Here is a 13,793-nt window from a genome sequence, read left to right on the forward strand (position 1 = left end):
TCCTCACCGCGCTCCCTCCGCGCTGTCTGCCCACCTCGCCGCATTCCCTCAGTGCTCTCTGCCCCCCTCGCCGCCGTGGCTCCACGCTCTGCAACGCTCCCTGCCCGCCTCGCTGAGCTCTCTCTGCGCTCTCTGCCCGCCTCACTGCTGCGGCTCCGCGCCACTGCCGCCACCGCTCTGCAGCACTCCCTGCCCACCTTGCCACGCTCCCTCTGCACTCCCTGCCCGCCTCACCGCCGCCGGCTCCGCATTCTGCATCACGGTGGCAGTGCTGCCACCGCCGCAAGCCAGATAAAATGGCTTGGTGGGCCGCATGGCGGCTATGTTGGACAAGCCTGCTCTAGATCCTTCTTTTCCAGTGGATGAAACATGAGCTCTACAAAAGTCAAGGGCAAAACTTCCTTTGAATTTCAAGGGAGCCAAGATTTAAACCAAAGTTACTATTATCACTTCATCAGCTCCTGAGCTGCCATCAGTCACTGCAGCCCTATCAAATGGAAAAATACCAAACTGCAGCAGCTGATGATCTGGCCCACCACTTGCACTGTGACACTTTTAAAACTACATGGGAAAGCAGGTCTTATACGCATGGATCAGTCTCAGAAAATACTGCAGGATCATCACAATGAAGTTGCTGATTCATCCCATATTCCTCATGAATGAAATACTCCTGACAAACAAAAGGCACTAGGGATGTGGACAGATAAAGCAATTATACCAAATGAAGGTAGAAAAGGGACTTACCAGGGTTCACTTCAGCCTGCAGTCATGGTTTTGTCTGTCCACTCTACCTTGGGGTAGTAATAGTAGGAAACCGCTGATTCTTCAGGATCATAGGGGGGAGGGGGTGTAAGAGGTCACTGGGACCTTCATGTGTACATCTATGCAGGAGTATGGAGGAGCGGAGGCTGCCCAGATCATCCATCCCCGCTTTAGGCCATTGAGACAGAATCCAAAGGCCAGTCTTGAGTCCAAACATTCGGTGCTTTGATGGCTGTAGTTATATGAGTATCAAGAAATCAAATCTGGGGCCCCGGCCTGAGTCAGATCTGGCCCTGAGGGCCATGTCATCTGGCCCATAGGGCTTCCCATAGATCCATGGTGAGCCCCATGGACCACAGCCCTGCACACTAAATTGGGCATGCAGGATGGCAAAGGCTCTGCTCCTGGTGCACAAGGCCAATCAGGGGCAGTGTGGGGCTGCAGGGCCCGATTCTGGCACTCAGGCCAGGGCAGGGGTAGCATGGAGCCAAGCGGGCCCAGCACAAGGCTCTAGGGCCTGATCCCAGCAGACAGAGGTAGCATAGGGCTCCAGGGAGCAGTTCCAGCAGGTGAAGGTGGCACGGGACCCTGGGACCCGAACCTACCAGATGGAGACAGAATGGGGCCCCAGGCCCGACTCCAGTGGCTGGGGGGGGTGCAAGGCCATAGCGCCCAATCCTGGCACACAGAGTCCAAGCTGGGTGGTGCAAGGCCATTGGGCCCAATCCTGGCACACAGAGTCCAAGCTGGTCCAGATGAGTGGCCCCATGCCACTCATCTGGCCCATGGGGCCAAAAGTTTGAGCACTAACTAGTCTACCTCACCCAGGCATTGGTCCATCAAAAAAGATCACCCACAAGGATTCTTGCCTCTGGCATATTTCCTTCACCATGATGGCAACAATGTCACCTCGCTACTACCATAATTTCTCACCTACTTCATTCAAAAGCAAGTTGCCATTGTTCAGTTTCACTTACCATGGGACAGGAGCACACAGATGAAACGGTTATAACAGAGCACTGGACACAGGCTGGAAAGCACTAGACTTCTTCCCCACTTTAAGGCAGCATTGTGCCTCATCTGTCCATGCATTGAAATGGACTTAGAAGCTACTTGTAAATGAATGGAAGAGTGGGGCGTATTGAGAGCAGCTAATCACTGTGTGTCAGCACCCAAGGAGAGCAAATCACTAATTATTTGTAATGAAAATAAGCAGCAGGAAGAGCTTATGAAGTAGGAAATCAGCCCCTGGACAGACAGGTATCCTTCCTCTATGTCATCAGAAGATGTCCATGCACGCTATTAACACATGGGATGCGCTGGCAGGTTTCCAAAGATGTAGTTTAGAAAGGCTCCAACCCAGCAAAACAGGGAAACCCTTGTGTAACGGGCAACATGTGAGAGCAATGCTGATTGCTCTCTTCACTGGGACCGTCCACATGCCTAGGCTGTGTGCGTGCTTTAGGGTTTCACTGTACCGGGACCTTCCTCTGGTCATTTTCCCGTGTAGAACATATCTAATCAACCCACTATAAAATCATCAGTTCTCCAAAATTCCTTCATTTTCTCCAGATGCATCAAACTAAGTTGCTCCCCTATGTCCTGGGCAATCTGGATGCAATATGTGTCAGCAGTGCAGCAGGTCCCCAGCTGATAGGCCCTGCTCTCCCCTGAGGAGGAAAGGGAAAGCCTGCCCCATCTCATCTGCTCTTGCATGGCAACAAATCAGGATTCGCACTTAGCACTGAGGAGAGGACGGGCCCGCCAGGGGAACGTGCTGTTAGAGGAAGAGATCTCGTCACCTCCTGGAGGGTCCTGGCTTGCTCTGCTGCAAGCGTCCCTGCTGCCCTGAGACAAAGCTGAAGCAAAATACCTCCTCCATTAACACACCTGCTCTCGCCTTCCCACTTAGCAGCCCAGGGTTGGCCACCAGCAGAACCTGGCACCATGCCGAGCAGTGGGGATGGGACCCTGGGAAGCCCTCGAGGTATGTAGGACCCAAGTTTGCTCCCGGCAATGCCCGCAACCAAGCTCCGACAGATCCCCACTTCTATGCCCCTGCACAGGACTGGCCTTGGCAACAAAGTCGCTGCTCCCAAATATCAGAAAAGCCCCTTGCTGCACAGAGCACGCAGCCCCTCCTCTCCTGGGCAGCAAGGCTACTGCTGCAGCCCACCGCCCTCAAAAAGCCCAGGAGGAACCTGGGTGGGGGCAGCAGCCCCAACTGGACCCCTGCACACCTCAAGGGACTCCAGGTATAATCTCACTGCAGTTTTCCGACAGCCCGCCTCAAAGTCTAATCCCGTGGGCTCCCAGCAGGTACCCACTTGCTTTCTGGGCTAGTAACAGGCATCTTTTACTGGACAGCTTTGCAGGACTCTGAATCACAGTCCTGGTCCCTTTCCCACCAGGCTCTCCCGCCCCTTACTTCTCCACGTGACCGTGAGAGACAAAGCCATCATTGTGAGTCTTTTCAGTGCCTCGCTAGAAGCAGCAGCTTTAAAGGTGCTATTTCCTTATGGGGGAAGAAAGCAATGCAGACTAGCGGGAAGATGGGCCAGTGCTTCACAGTATCAGCCTAGGCTTGGCAGAGCACCACCCATTTACAGCGAACGCTGCTGCTGCTGCTGTTGTGACAGGTGCTAACAGTTCACTGCATTTCATCAGGCACCAAAGCACATTTAACTTCACAAAGCACAGGCTCAGAGTGGCTCCAAGAACTCAGCTTCCCGGCGTGTTAAGATGTTACAGCTTCCAGAAAGAAAGACCCGACCCCGAGGGAACTAACCCAGCAACATGAGGTGGGGGTACTTCCTGGCCACAGTGCTGGGGCACTGCATCGCTATGGGCTCGGGCTCTCCTTCAGAAATCATTTCAACATTCAGTGAACTCTGTTCCTCCTCAGACTGGCTCTTAGGAACAGCCTCGCATGCCTCTGAAAGCATGTCGACTGCTCTCTGAACGCATGCCTCAATGCTGTCCTGGTGGAGACTGCTTTCCAGAATCGGGGTGTCAAAACTGCCGCTAACACTATCCCCAGAGCCGCTCCAAATATCAACCTGTACGTCACTTTTGGTACAACTACTGACCTGACCTGACTTGCTGGCAGAGCCAGTGGGAACAGTACAGCTAAGCCATCTTCCCCCAGAGCCTCAACTCTGGGACTTCGTTTGGGAGTCAGGTCAAAGGCTGCCCCCAGAAAGCTTGTAGGCTGAATTATTCCTGAGCCCCCTTCTTCATGTCTCTCAGGCTACTTCTCTGGACCAGCCACCTCTTATGTCCCATCATAAACATAGGCTGCCGTTGGCATCATGCCGCTGGCTTGTGGGAGCCTGCACGTGCTCCGTCAGCTCCAGGGGCAGGGGCTGGTATTAGATACTGGCCCAGACAGCACTGTGCAACATGAGGCATCCCACGGTGACATCATGGTGACAATCAAGCAATGACATCAAGTAGCAGAATCATAGAAAACGAGGGCCGGGAGGGCCCTCAGGAGGCCACATCTAATCCAGGCCATGTTTATCCCTGCCTTAGCCATCCCAGCCAAGTGTCTGCCTCGCCTGTTCTTGAAAACTTCCAAGGGCAGAGACTCCACAAGCTCTCTGGGTAGCCTGCTCCAACGCTCAACCCTCTGCAGAGGGAGAAAGTTCTTCTTCCTAATCTCCATCCTAAATTTCCCTCGTTGCAAATCATCGCTAATAATCTTCAGAGTAATAATTACAAACATTATCATCCTAATAATGCGCGTGGGTAGTAACCATTGTGAATCATGTGGCCAGAGGGGAGAGCCTATGAAGTCCCAATCTTAGACGACAACCAGGAAACGTTAAATTGGAATTAGGAAAAACTTGCTCACGGGGAGAGTTGTTATGCGTTGGGACATATTGCTTAGAGAGGCTGCAGAATCTAAGTTTTTAAGAGCAGGTTAGACAAGCACTTGGATGAGACCGTTTAGACAGGGGGTTAGACTAGATGACCTGAGGGCCCTTCCAGCCCTATGCTTCTATGATTCTACATTGCATGTATCATGGGTCAGCGTCATGGACTCCGGCAGAGGCCAAAGTGAACCAAAAATATAAGGAACCTCCCAAAGAGACCAGTATAATCTACTTCTGGGTAAGAAAATAGGCTTTCACTCTATTTCACAGTAAGGAAGGGCTGCCTAATTGATCTGCAAAAATAATTAAACGATGTGCTGCTAAGACTTCCTTGTTAATTTACTTACATGTCCATGTCATCCACACAGCAAATCACAGGCAGGTCTGTTCATTTACAACTTTATGTATAACGTATTCAGCAAATGGCATAAATTGGCAGGAATACAGGCGATTCCATCTAAAACCCTGCAGTTGGTAAATTAAATCTATTTGCAGCAAAGTAAATTGAAATACGCATTGGACTTATTACAGTGTCTACTTTAATATCCACACACGGGCTTGATTTCTTCAGGTGAATATTATCTGCATGCAGTGAAAGGGATTCGACTGGTTTGAAGTCTTTGTCTGACAATACTGCAGTGATTCCACGGCGAGTTCTTAGTCCTGCTTTGCAGAGTTTGGGTAGGGGGACGTTATGCCAGTAATCAATATTATTCTGCTTCGTCACCAAATTTCAATGCATGCCCTGCAAAGAACAATTCTTCTAGTAGCAGAAGGAAGATGCGCAAGTGTTTGAATCATATTACTTTTAAAGCAGTGTCTGAACTTAGCGTGCGTGAAGGTTGCCAGATGGACTGTCCTGGAAAACACAGTTCTCTGTTTGCTGGCAACAGAGCCAGCAACACTTAGCTCTCTCAACCTCCAAGCTCCCTCCCACAGCATGCAGGCATGCCGGTGAGCTAGTTCACCAGCCCAGGAAGATTGATGACACCCTAGCATCTGGTGCGGGCCCCTTCCCCAGAGCACAATTTATTGGCTGAACAGAAACTTAGGCAAAACATCAGCATAAAGCAGTTCCTCTGTCCGACAGGTCAATGGGGATTCTCCCTCCCTGCTCTCAGCCAGCACCTTACCCTGCAGAAGGACTCACACAAGGCTCTTCTACATGCCCAGGCCACCCACCTTGGAGTTAACCAATAACTGGGCTCTTTCCCAGCAAGGGCACTACTTCCTCTCCAGCGCTGCTGATGTCTTGCTAGCACTCATAAGAACCAGAAGCTCTTCAAGCTATCACCAGACCCACCCCCCCCCAGCTCCATCAGCACCACTGGCAGGCAAATTATTAGTCAGGGGTAAGCCAGGACTGCTGATGGTTAAAAGATCACCCTGTTGCAACCCATTTCACAGACGGAGTTCGGGAGAGCTTGCAGCTCCCCCGACTCCCACACTCATGCTTTCCCCACTGGACCACTCCAGTAGCAGCAGTGCACGTGTCCTCAGATCACGCAGGCCTGGAGGCACCACTTGGGAGGAGAAGAGAGACCGTCGAGTCTATCCAAGGCCATAGCCTATCAACTTGCCCTTGGGACACATGGAGTTGGATTCTCATTTTCACTGCACTTGGCTGATGCGTGTCCCACCTTTCCTGAAACATCACAGAGCCTGACTTTAAACTCCCCAAGCAGGCAAAATCCCCAACCATTTCCATGGGTTTCTGGCTCAGTTTTCTCCAGGCAAAAGCTGCCAAGAAAGTCTGTGGGTACGCAGCCTAACGAAAACCCAGCCAGGACGACAGGCCCAGCAATCCTGGCGAAGGGCGTGCATGGGACCTATTTCATTTTCAGAGAAGTGCCGCCCTTCTTTCATTCCCCAAGAGGCCACTCTGAGTCTCTCTGGCTTTTTTTTTCCAGCTGGAATCGTTATGGTGGCCACTTTTTGAAATACTTTCTACCCACAATGCCTGAAAGCCTCCGTCCCCCAGCCCTTCAGAAGAGCCTACAGTTTACGAGGTTAATTGAATGCACATTGATTCTACTAAGTGTCCACAAGAAGAAGCGCCATTCTTTAAGATGTCATTTCTTTCCCTCTCCCCCCACCCTCCCTCCCAGATACTGCTGGGGCTCAGCACCAAGCCAGCCTGTCCCTTAGCATGGCAGCCCCTCCAGCCTCCACCAAGATACTGTTCCCAGGCTGGGGGGAGGCTCAAAAAAAAAATCTCTCACATGTCTAAAAAAGAAGACGTAGTACCAGAGCTAACCTTTGAGGATTGCTTCCCCCCTGCCCCCGTGACCTCGCCCAACCTCCATTACTTAGGAATTCCCCAGACAAGCCCTGAAAGGCAGGGATGGAATTTCGGACCCTCGCGCTCAGTTGTTTGTGCAGGGCAGGGTGGTCTGCAAGCATCCGGACTGAAACGGAATTCATTTGCTAGGAGAGGGGGATTTTTTTTTTTGTTATTAGTATTATTATTATTCCCTTTCCCCTCTCTGCTTAAAATTGCAAATCCCCGGCTGGTACAATGAGATGGGATTGTAATACGCTTTGTGCAGTCGCTTCGCTCCAGCCTTAGAATTCACAGCCTGGTTTTAGGGCTGCAGACTGAAAAAAGGCTCATCTACATTATAAAACTGAAGCATGTTCCTCTTGAGAATGTCTCTAGTGGGGTGAGAACTTGGGAAATGCTCATTTCGGACATCTGCTTCCCAACACGCCTGCAGCCAAGCTGAGCAGTGAAAGGGTATTAACAATGGCTCTAGGGGCTGCAGATCTTTAATCCTAGGAGCACACAAAATGGGGTGGATAGACAGATAGATAGATAGATAGATAGATTTGATCCATCGATGTGCTCATGTTAGAAAAAAGCCACAAAGGTTATAAAGGAGGTCTGCAAGCACTTGTAAAGAGTCAGACCGAACTAGAGCCCTGGTAACATTATTCCTCCAATCTCTCCTGCCAGTTGTGTGCTGCTAATTATGTTGGTGGTTTTCCAAATGATTGCCAAGGGATCCAACATATCACTATACTGGGGGGGAGGGGGGGACACACAAGAAGAGATAGTAGCTTGAGACACCCCATCTACCTAGCGCAGCAGATTGAGGTGTCGTTTCCACCAAGCCCTGCTGAGTATAAAACAATAAGGAGCAAATATCCCCATTCCTCACAGATCCTCGCATTGCACTGACATCCCTGATGCTGCTGGCTACAGCTTCTGCCTTCAGTGCTGAATGACCACCATGGAGGTGGCAAAACCCACCATACCTGACGTACCCAGGACACAGGAAAACATGCCTGGGGGGTCTTCCCTTGTAAGCTCTAGGAAAGGTGGCCTGTGTCCCCTACCTCACAGGATGCTCACCTGGCAGTGGCAGGTTGGATATTGGGGGCAGAGACTTGGGAGGCAGTCCCGGGTCACGCACTTCCGCAGAATCATCTGCAGCAGGACAAGGCCCCTTCCTGCAGATGTTCTTTGCTCCCCAGATGCTCTCAGTGAAGCACAAAGAGCTGGGAAGGTGCTAGCCTGTAGTGCCCACACAGGACCTGGGTCTGAAGCCTGAGTGTGCTTGTGCCCCTCCACACCCTGGCAGCCAGCCCTGGCTCAGGTGCTGCTGTGGAGCTCTCCATGACCGCTGCCTCTTAGGCGGGGGAAAGGCGGGGGCGATCATCCTGGACCTACAATGATCCACTGGGCTGTTTCTAGTGAGAGTCAGGCTATGGGCCAGGCCATTGCCCCCACGGCCGCTCCACCCCTCCCACTGCGTGACTTTGCCCCAGACGTGCTCTGTTCTCCTACAACTGCAAGGCCACAGAGCTTACTGGCAACACAGGTGCTCAAAGCCCCCAGGTACGTGCCACATAATCTAGGCCCCCTAGCTATGCACCGATGGCAGAAGGGAGCATGGGAGCCCTGGAAGAGGAAAGTTTCTCCCCCCTGCCCCATCCATCAAGAGAGCTTGGCGCCCATTCTTTTGCTAATCAGCCCCACTTACAGCTGCACCTTTTCATCCTGAAGGGCCGAGGGGATTTTGCACGCGTCGGGTGGTGGGAACAATGCCGCCTCCGGCTTTGTAGTTAGGGGAGTAGCGGAGGGAAGAAAATTCACTCCACATGTGCGCTGGCAGGTGACAAAGCCTGGCTGGGGAGGGGGGGAGAGTAACAGCCTGGCACTTTGCTGTCCCATGAGCTATTTCCTGAAAGAAGTGTGAAGCAAGGAGTGGCTCCCAGAGCCCCCTGCCACCTTCCTCAAAGGGCTCATTTTTCCTGATAAGCCGGAAGAGTTCGAAGCTGAGAGACCTTTGATTGAGTCGAGCCAGCATCCAGAATCGGTGTCGAGCCCAGGTGGCAGCAGGCCCCTGCAGAAAGTCCTAGCTGAAGAGCTGTATTGTGGCTCAGCCAGATTTTGTAAATTTGGGGAACAAGGGAAGTCAGGCACCTCCTGGGCCAGGAAAAAGAGAAGCTTCTTCAGAGGCACTCAACCACGCGGACCCAAGGAAGCGCAGCGTGAGGAAGAGCGAGGAATGACCTGGAGGTTTATTTACAGTCGACCTCCTGGGCTCCTCATCTTTCTAAGACTAAGCGCTTCAGCCTCCCTCCCACACCTTGAAATATTTACGACCCTGCTTGCCTCTACAGAGGGTTTGATGTGGCCTAGCTGCTCAAGGAGCTAGGGATGCGCAGACAGCCTGTGTCTAGGAAGAGAGATCCCATGTCATGGGGAAGAGAGATCCTGGGCCAAACTCATGCCTGAGCTTTACACCCAGCATGGACGTTCCCTTATAACTGTAAGGCACAGTTCTCAGCTAGTAAGTACCCCTGCTGCTTCAGTGGACTTATTTCTGGTCTGTAGGTACCAGTGGCCTGTTCTTCCTTGTCTTGTGCCTCACAGCATCCCTCCCGCCACAGGGGTAAAATGATACCAAATCAGAACTGGAACATTTGATACTGCTTTGCACTGGCTCGAGGAACTCTGCCAGGCCAGGGCAGTAACTTATTCAACCTGGGGAGAGGACATGAATTCTTATAATGCAGCAAGATCCAGGAACACAGACATGGGCTCCTGGGCTCTAATCTTGCATCTGCCACTGATGGACTGTGTGTGTTGCCTCGGGTGAGTCACTTAAACAGCCTTCCCATCTGCAATACAAGGGTGACAACATTTACTCATCAAGACTTGCTAGCTAGTCTTTGTGAAGCGCTACACGGGCACAAGGCCACGGAGCTGATTTACAGCCATGGAGGATGTGTCCCATTAAGTGCTAAGCATCATTATTCGGTATTTAAGAGAGTGGATTTAGAAACAGGGTTATGCACACACAATGGCCCAGCAGAAGAACTAATGAAGGCAGCTCTTCTTTTGCGTAGTGGCTACAGGGCTGCCTGACTGGTTAATGGCTCAGTCTATATACAGTAAGGCAACACTCTAAATATGTCAGCCTTGTGTCAAACAAACCTCAGAAGCGATAAGTGTGAGCGGAGAGCCTGGAATGTAGCAAGAATCACATTTTGAACAGCGTGCCTGATAAGCACAGGCGCCTACGTGGTTACACGGGAGAGTTTGGAAGTGACCCTCCTTCACCACCATTGCTTGGCTTAAAGCTTTACGTACAACAGAGGTCAAACAGCCACACAAGAGACCCAGCAACTGTCTAATGCCTTTCCTCGCTGCCCAGCAAAAGCTCAGCAATTTGCCTTTGCAAAATGCTATCCAAAATCATTCCCCGGGTGATAAGCCAATACACTTCCTCGTACAATACAGTGTCTTGGGTTTTGTCTAAACCTTGTATGCATTGATTAGGACTGTAAAAACCTATAGCTACATCCCAAGTAGCCAAATCTCATGTCCCCTGACGTGTATCAGACATTTTGAAAAATCCCACGCTGCTGTGAAAACCTGTCGATCCTCATTATGTTCCTGTTCCCTCTCACTCATATAAATGAGGTTTGATTTCTATTGTGCCTCTCTCTTTCCTTGTGTAAGAATAAAGAGGCAAATAAATGCTTAATTGATGCCTTCCTAGACGGTACTCAAATGGAGTTCATGGACCTCCAATAGAACAAAGAAGCAATAGGGGATCCATCAATAGAAATCATAGGATTGATTATCCATCCACTTATATCAATGCAAGTCACTCGACTGATGCCACTGGAGTGACTCCAGATTAAGAGCAATGTGAATGAAAGCAGAATCAGTACCTCTGATTTCTGGATTCCACCAGATGAGGTCCTTTAAGATTCACCAATAAATACACAGTGAACAGTCACCTTTCAGCTCCAGTCCTGAACTGGGCCCCCAGCAATGGGACACTGCCCGCTCAAGCTAGAATTCCATACTCTATTAAACATGCATAAGCTTCTGTGGGCTGGAAGGTAAATGATAGCTGGTTTATTTGAACAGAGCACTGTGTTTGTTATTGCCAGGGATTTTCCTGACATGCATTGCATACCATCCTAATCAAGGAGCAGAGAAAGGTTTTAGGAGACTTATATGAAAGCACAGAACACACAGCAAACTCAGGGGGAAAAAAGGTTTTTCCAGACCTACTTAAAACTTTTTTAAAAAATAATCAGAGCTTTATATGATTATCAGGACACAACAACCACAGGGCAAGTCTGATACAGCCATCATGCTCACCTGAGAAGAGATTACCAGTAATTCACAGTGAGAGAAGCATTTTGGTTACTGTCTGGCATCACTGCAGCAGGCTGGATTTGAATGAACTGTCCCATTCTTCTGAGCTACATAGATTCATAGACATTAGGGTTGGAAGGGACCACAGTAGGTCATTGAGTCCAACCCCCTGCACTGGGCAGGAAAGAGCGCAGCGGTCAGAGGACCCCAGCTAAATGATTGTCCAGTCTCCTCTTGAAGGCCCAAAAGCAGCAGTCGCCTGAACAGGGACTTGAACCCTGGACCCTCAGATTAAAAGTCTGATGCTCTTCCAACTGAGCTACCCAGGCTCAATACACAGTAACCCAGACCTCCCTCTTTCCTCTGATATTATCAGAGGGGAACAGCTCAGTGGCATGGGGTCAAATAGCTTTTTCCTGGATTTCTACACACTGAGAGCAAGTGGCATCTAACTTGACCTGGGAAGGAGACAGCAGAGAAAATCAGTTCCACCTAAACTCAGTTTAGGTTCTTCCTGACATGCCCTGCCCTAGCCGGTGACCTGACAATGGAGAAGTATTTTGGAGCACCCACTAGCACGCTTACATGCTTCACACAAAACAGGTTAGGGGCAGTGCTAGGAACCTACATGTGCCGTGGGCAGAGGTCCAAGCCAAACTCCCACTACACTGCAGGAGTCAGAGGCCAAGGTCGAGGGGGCAGGAACCATCTTAGATTTTTCATAGATTTCATAGACGTCAGGGCTGGAAGGGACCTCGGAAGATCATCGAGTCCAGCCCCCTGCCCAAAGGGCAGGAAGTCAGCTGGGGTCATAGGATCCCAGCAAGATAAGCATCCAGTTTGCTCTTGAAGGTGTTCAATGTAGGCATATGATATGCACATTATTGATAAGGACATTAGAAGACACTATACTTCATCAAAGAATCTATGTTAATGAGAGTAATAATCATCATCCCTTGCATAATTCTTTTTCTAAGTCGACTCCAAGTTCATCAGTCATGTCCATTCAGTTGTGCTCCTGGAGGGGGCTGTGAAGTATTTAAAGCCTTTAATGATACCCAGGGAAATTAATTATATGCATCCTTCCCCATTCCCCTTCAATAGGTGCTGAATCAAGCCCTTAAAATAAATAAGAAACATTTCTAACCTATCCTGGCCACTTGGGCTGAAATATGGTTAGGTGACTGACTGTATGACTATCACCAGGAGCCTACAGATTGCAGGGGGAAAGGATTACCTATCTAGAGGCAGGTAATCCTAGCCGCATTTTTGGCTGAGTTGCCCTCAATTTACTGCTCCTGACACAACTCAGCAGGTGGGTCTATCAACCTCCTACTCAGATAGAGACAAAAGCAACTCTTTGGCTAGGGACAGAAGTAACATATAAACCAGTTTAGGTGATAAGAAACTGATTTAAACCTTTAACAGAAAAGAAGTTCAGTGCACATAAACCACTATCAAAATAGCTGAAAGTGGTTTAAAATAAATCTGGTTGAATGTAGTATCAGATGTAACTAATTTGGGTCAAACCAGTTAATGAAACTTCTGTCCCAGACCCCTTCCTGGTTCAAGTTAAATCACAGCCCCCCAGCATGCTTTCCAGCCGTGAGCTGGGCTATCTCCTCCAGCAGAAAAGCAGTGGGAGGAGGCAGGACTGCCCCCACCAGGCAGGGAGGTTAAACTTCCCTTCCCCTGAGTACAGAGCTCCCTGCCCTGCTAAAAACTTACTGCTGGCTGTCACTGTGGACTACAAATCCCAGAGGCACCTGGAAGCACTAAGAGGAAGTGATGAACAACCCTGCAGAGTCCTGCTGCTGTGATTGTGTACAACAAATCCCAGAGACCTCAGGGGCAGCAGGAAGAGGAAGCAAACACACAGCCGATGCTGGTTATGTGCCAGAGAGCTGTGCTCTAGTGCTCCCCAGCTTCTCGCCTGAGCCATTGCAAGAATGTGATTGCATTTCCTCAATCAATAGTGAATGCCTGTCCAGCTGTTTCTCGGTTTAATCTCTGCAGTTTAAACTAACCTGCAAAGACTGAACTGATTCAACCTCAGGATTTTTGACTGTCTGTACTTAGCCTCTGAGCTAAAGAGAAGGACAGAGGCAGACTCAGGAAGAAATCCTAGGAACAGCTAATTCTCAGTGGAGGCAACTGCTGTTTGAGTTACCTCTACAGTCAAAGCCCAGTAGGGCATGCACCTAGACCCGTGATTTTCAACCACCTCAGAAAGGAATAATGACCAGAACCGGCCTCTACTGAAATGGGTAAGATAATGAGTCAGCCTCTTGGACAATGGTAGCAATGGGATTGTAGCCCCTTTTTATCAGCTGCCCAATAGGTACATTTAATATACTACAATGCTGGTTTGTTCCTCCATTCAGAGGAGGATTAGCATGAGAACCAGAGTGAAGAGGAAACCATTGGATGGAAAAATACCTGCTTCAAGCAGATGAGGACTGGGAAACACTTCACCATCCACAATACCCCAGGAGTTCCGGGCAAAATCCATAAAAAAGGGCCCCCAA

At 50.0% G+C, this 13,793-nt stretch overlaps 1 protein-coding gene and 1 non-coding gene across 2 annotated transcripts in view; both read right to left on the reverse strand.

Annotated features, from left to right (window-relative positions):
- IGDCC3 (immunoglobulin superfamily DCC subclass member 3) overlaps positions 1-13,793 on the reverse strand; it is a 166,399-nt gene that overhangs the window by 113,465 nt on the left and 39,141 nt on the right. The gene's annotated exons all lie outside the window — the stretch shown is intronic.
- On the reverse strand, positions 11,522-11,594 carry TRNAK-UUU. Its single transcript has one exon. It is a non-coding gene; the product is annotated as a tRNA-Lys (tRNA).

The sequence above is a fragment of the Alligator sinensis genome, unplaced genomic scaffold, assembly GCF_000455745.1.
Source record: "Alligator sinensis unplaced genomic scaffold, ASM45574v1 scaffold210_2, whole genome shotgun sequence".
NCBI lineage: Eukaryota > Metazoa > Chordata > Crocodylia > Alligatoridae > Alligator > Alligator sinensis.